General features: G+C 32.9%; 1 protein-coding gene across 1 annotated transcript in view; it reads left to right on the top strand.

The window, feature by feature from the left end:
• Window positions 1-567: 567 nt before the first annotated feature.
• The window catches only part of HUWE1 (HECT, UBA and WWE domain containing E3 ubiquitin protein ligase 1), a 1,068,888-nt gene continuing 1,063,455 nt past the window's right edge, over window positions 568-6,000 (top strand). Inside the window, exon 1 of the mRNA XM_090396304.1 lies at window positions 568-627. The gene's annotated coding sequence lies outside the window, so the exon portion shown is untranslated. The remainder of the gene's footprint in view (window positions 628-6,000) is intronic.

The raw sequence follows: 6,000 nt of genomic DNA, 5'->3' as shown, positions 1-6,000 counted from the left end.
TTGTTAATTTTTGAAATTGTAGCTACAGTAATCTGTTTGACCTTAAACTACTTTTCGGTTAACTGATCCTTGCATATCATCTGATTTCTTATACAGTACCATGAAATAGCACTTCAATTATCTGTCCCTTCAGTTATAAAAATGACAAATTGCTTTCTGATGTGGTTGGATAATTAGATTACTGTATTACATAAGAGTGTATGGTAGATATTCTTAATTTCAGATGCACAGATGTCTAGTTAGAAAAGAGTTTAATTACTGAATGCTTTCTTAATATCACATTATTAAGAGGGATTACTAGGAGTATCTTTTCCTTGATATTAGATATTACATATTTCTTCATACTTTTACTATTCATTCATTCAGGTTATTTATGTGAAAGGACAATTTACAGCCAAATTTCTATTTGGGATGCCTATGAATCCTAGAATGCTGAACAGAATTAAAATTTATGATATCAAATTGTAACTTTTTTTTGGTACTTCTCACAGTTTTGGATGAAACTCTTAATGCATTAAAATGATGTAATGATTGTGCAAAATATATTTTTTTTTATGTGTTTCTTAGTGCCTTGCAAGTGTTCATTAAACCTCGTGATCATCAACTTTACGAGTGGTTGCCATTAAGGTGAGTTTGTAGTTTTTTTAAATTGCTGTTCACATTAAGCTTATTGACTCTAGTGTTCATGTTTATTAGTGGTTGAGATATCTTTGCAAGTTTGTAAATATCGCATTATTCCTTCCAGGTGGTTGATCAGAAACTTGGAAGCTTTATATAGGGATAGAACATAGTGTGAATTCGTATAATAAAAAAAAGTTATTTAGGCTTATATATTGTATTTTTTGATAGATAACGCACACGTTATCTATACAAAAAAAAGTCTAAATTCGTTTAAAAATGAACATGCGCAGTATACATTTGAAAGGTTATGAGAGGTAAATCAAATGTAATAACAAAACTAAGCTAGAAGTATTACTTAATATTTATTGAACATTACACTATTCAAATCCATAAAATTCTTCATCAGACTTTATATTTAAAGAATCAATTGTGGTGAAAATTTTGTTTGGTATTTCTTCGGCTTCATAATCATTGTCATCAGACACCACTGCATTCCCTTGTGCTTTAATGAAACCATTTCTAACACAGTTTTCACTTACAGCAGCCCAACTTTCTACAATCCACGTAACTATCTTTATATGACATTCTTTTCATCTGCCCTGTTTTGTGATATTCATGGATGCCATTCATCATCCAGTCTTCCCACTTAGCTTGCAAATTGTCTTTGAATTGTTTATTTACTGCAAGATCAAGGGATTGGAGTTTTTTTTTTTTTTTTTGTTAAACCACCTGGAATGATGGCCAATTTGGAATACTTGCAATTGTTTTAACTTCTGCTATAGTGTGTGCCCTACACGAATCCAACACTGACAAAGGTTTTGGGTTGAAAGATGCTTTCTCTTTTACCACACATTCTCCAACCAAAATTTCATAACCTCGGAATTTATCCAACCTTTGTCATTAGCAGTAACAATAATATCTTTGGAATCGCAACCTTTTGGAATAGGCTTTCTTTTGAATATCACACTCGGTGGCAGTTTGGTAACCATTTGTAGTTACGCAGAGAACTACAGTAAAGTTAGACCTTTCATGCCCTGTTGTAGCAACTGAAACCTTAATTCAGAGGATATTTTTTGAGAATAGGACTGGTGGTGGGAGGACTAGAGGACATCCATGGAAGCTGGGCAAGAGTGTGGTTAATAAGGGTGTTAGAGCTGGGTTTTTACTTTTAGAGTGGTGAATGAGTGGAATAAGCTGCCAGAGTGGGTGCTATGACGGTGAATAAGTTCAAAGCGAAGTATGATAGATACTGTGCGAATGTTGAATAGTTATGATGAACATGTTTAGGGCCTCCCTCGATGAGTCTAAGGACTCCTTATAGTTGCCCGTAATAATAATAATAAAAAACCTTGCTCCCTTCAGATTCACAGTCCTAGAACTAGGCATATCAAAACTTACAGGAACCTCATCCATGTTCCCAAAGTGACAAGCATCAACCCCACACAAGTTTTCTCTTAGAAACAAACGAAATATAGCTACTTTTGCTTTCCAGTTGCACGGCAAATTTTGTCCAACACTAGTGGAGGAGCGCACACTTAAATTGTTTCTCTTTATAAATCCAAAAACCCAAGATGGTTAGACCTTAATCTTTTATATTATCATTTTGCACAATTCTTTTCGATTCACTAACAACCCAATCAAACAGTTTTTTTCCTATGGTTGGTCACAAGCACCTTCTAAACCTCCTAGCATGTTTCCTCATATGTAAACATTTCAGGACTTTTAATTACCCATGGAAGACAGAAGTGCATCTCGGAGAAAATTCTACACAGCGCAGTTCAAGCTTGAAGGGATAGAAGTAGCAAAGGAAAAAGGGAATCTTGAAGCTGGTAGATTATTCATTGTTGGAGAAAGTAGTGTTTGTGAATAATCTACCAGCTTCAAGATTCCCTTTTTCCTTTGCTACTTCTATCCCTTCAAGCTTGAACTGCGCTATGTAGGATTTTCTCCGAGATGCACTTCTATCTTCCATGGGTAATTCAGATGTAATAACAATGCAACTAGTTACAAGAGAACGATTACTAGCAACGCACATTCTTTTAAAGAATTCCTTCATCCTGTCTGTATTTCCTAACTCTACCGCTAGTTGGCGCATGCACGTTATCTATACATCAAAAGGAATGATGAAAATTGGATTGCGTGTTATCTATCGCAAAATATGGTACTTGAAATGAAATTAATAAATGGAAATTAGAAAAATGCTTATATAAAAACCCTAAAAACCTTTAGTAGTAATTTTGATCGAGTGCTTGCCATTAATGTTCTGTTCACACCAGCTTGTTCTAGGGTTCAATCTGCAATTGAAGAAATTAAAAAGAAAAAAGAAAAGTGTGCATGTGCTTAACAAAAGGGTCGGATCACAACCATCTACTCCATAGTCTTGCTATATGTGTGAAAAAAAATATTCAGTAGTAATTTTGACTATTACATTTAATACCCATGTTCATATTATTGAGTTAATTATTTCTTCAGTTAAAAATTGAAGTGGCAATCTTCAGCTCAATTCTTTTGATTAAATTTCTTTGCATTGAAATTTAGAAACAACATTATTTGGATATCAGCATCTCTTATGATCTAAGAGATTAATTTTTTTTTAAGATTTCTTGATCAGAAGAAATTTTCCCCCCTCTTCATTGGAGTCATTTTTAATTTTGTAGTATTATAAGATGTAGTGTGTTGATTTTCACTATAACAAGCTCAATGGACCATTTAAAATAGTTTGAGTTTCAGTAGTTGTTATAGTGAGGTAGTTTGTTGTGATGAGATTTGCCTAGTTGATCTACACAACTGATTATTATTGAATTGCTTTACATAGAATCACATGCAGTGTTGTGTGTGGTACATGAAAAATGTATATGGCATTCCACCATGAGAATTGGATATTTGTAACATTGTAAAATATTCTGTTATATTGTCATCTGCACTACTAAAATTTTTATCATTTCAGTCAGTGGCTGTGCTAACATAAATTGAGACTTTTCTATAACTGTACTAGTTAAATTAAATTTGTCAAGAAATTATAATTTTTTTTTAATCCTTAAAGTGTAAGCAAGCAATGTTTGCACAGGAAATATCTTTGTGACTAGGCTACTTGGATATGAGGGGGGTGGGGTGGAGATGAAGACTTCACATCAATTGCCTCAATATCCCATAATGCAAAACACTTCTTTTCAGAAGTGTATATTGCAATATACACACTATGTAGTATTGCATATTACTATGCATTACACAGACTGGTTCGATCTTTTATTGATGTACTATTAGTGTGGAGGTATTGTAAAAATAATCATAATTTAAAATTCTGAATATTTTTACGTATTGTTTGTTAGTATGTTTATTAGTTTTGTTTTCATAACATGCATTGTCGGCACTTGCGATGTGCCTGTTATTGAAATTGTTTTGTCAAAAATGATATGTAAAGCAGTTAAAAATTTATGTACTTACTGGATTTGAATAGTTGTTACTTTAAACAAATTTATTGTGGTTTAAAATGTTAAGTTTTGTGTTTATTGTTAGCGACAAGATAATGCTTCACGCTAATGGAGACACCATGTCAGCCATTGTATTTTGTTTCTTCTTGCCACTTTTACGGAGTTTGCATGCTCGTCGAAGTTTGTGTGATTGACAGCTGATAAGTTCAGTATCGAAGCAACGAGAGAGTAAACAAGATAGCGTTTGGAAGAAAATTAGAACACAGGCCAGTAGATATTCAGATTCGGAGGAATTTGAGTTTTTTTATGTGACAGTTGGAGTAAAATTAATAGTATATACTGAAAAAGGATCGTGGAACTATTAAATTTAAAGTGGAATAAGTATTGATAAATAAAAGGAAAATATTGCTATAGGCGTTTTAAAAGGAATATTGGAGGAAACGCTAATCGAAAGATTTATAGTAGATTCCGAAAAGGGAATTGTAGAACTGAGTTTTTTAAAATGGAAGAGTTGAGACTGTCAATAAATATTAGTGAATAAAAGAAGAAATTTGCTATTTAAGTTCTAAAGGAATGTTTGAAAAAGCTGATTTGGAAACTTCATCTGTATTAAGGATGCTGGATCTTACTATTATTTCTACTGAAAAGAGACAATTGAGTCAGGAAGATTTAATGTGTGCTACAGTGATTAAAAAAAAAAATCGTGAAAATGAAGAATAAAGTCATGTCTTCGGAGAAGGGCCTTCACAGAGAGAGAAACTATGAACATTTTGTCTGTGCAAACAGTGTTTAGTCTAGTCTTAAGTGTAAGTTTATTTTTAAAAGGCCTTGGATCCAATTAATTTGTAGTTAGTTATGTGATATTTGTTTGAAGTGTGTATATATTGTTTTTGTTATATTAAGTATATTTATTTTATATTTTGGTCTTGAGTCAGTGATTTATTTGGATTCTGAAAGAAATAGTAAAAAAGATGTCATTGCACCAATTGGAGTGAACCCTTGTGCATATACTTATTCTGTTAATAATAGAATAAGTACTACATGAAAAATTTACATCATTGCTAACTTATCTACAATTTTTTTCCAAATCAGTCAAGACTCCATCATTATCAGATCTTATATTTGTATCTTCTAAGGCACTTTTTACTGTATCAATCCACCTATATCTTGGTCTTCCTCTTGGTCTTTTTCCTGCCAACCTGAGAACACTTGTTTTGGTTATCTTTCCTCGCCCATTCTGTTTAAGTGACCATACCACCTGAGATTAGCTCTGCTAACACATTACTGGATGCTGACAATGTCAAGTTCTTTCCTAATATCCTTGGTTTTAATTATGATACTGCCATTGATGCCATCTGTTCATGCCCCTAATCTTTCTCATGATTCTCTAGTCGTTAGTCAAGTGTTTTACTTCTGACCCACCTCTCATATCCATAAGTTAAAACTGATTTGAACAGTCTTGTATACAGCTAATTTAATGTTTCATCTAATTTCTCTCTTATTCCATATGAATTAATTCAACTGACTTCTGACCACCATGCCAGATTTTTTGATTCTGTTGTCTATTTCCATATTTAATTTACCATCTTCACTTAAAATCGCGCCTAAATAGCTGCAATGTTTTACTTGTTTCGCAGGTTTTCCGTTTACGACATAGCTGACATTTTCAACGATTCTGCCTATTTTCATTGTCTTTGTCTTTTTATTACTAACCTTCATACCATATCTACAACAGTTATTCAATTTAGTCAAGGAATCTTGCAGACTTGTAGCAGATTTATTTAGAAGTATAACCGCATAAAGTAAAGAGCTGATGTTAGCATCTCCAATTTTGATATGTTTAACACCACTTTTCTTCATAATGTGATCCATATAGATAATGAATAACAGAGGGGATAATGTACATCCTTGTCTCACACCAGATTTAACATTAAACCATCTTCATGCA

This window comes from Typopeltis vanoorti, chromosome 1, assembly GCF_054136105.1.
Source record: "Typopeltis vanoorti isolate ZY-2024b chromosome 1, IOZ_Tvanoo_1.0, whole genome shotgun sequence".
Lineage (NCBI taxonomy): Eukaryota > Metazoa > Arthropoda > Arachnida > Uropygi > Thelyphonidae > Typopeltis > Typopeltis vanoorti.
Note: the sequence above shows the minus strand (reverse complement) of the source record. Positions and strands in the feature narration are given on the sequence as shown.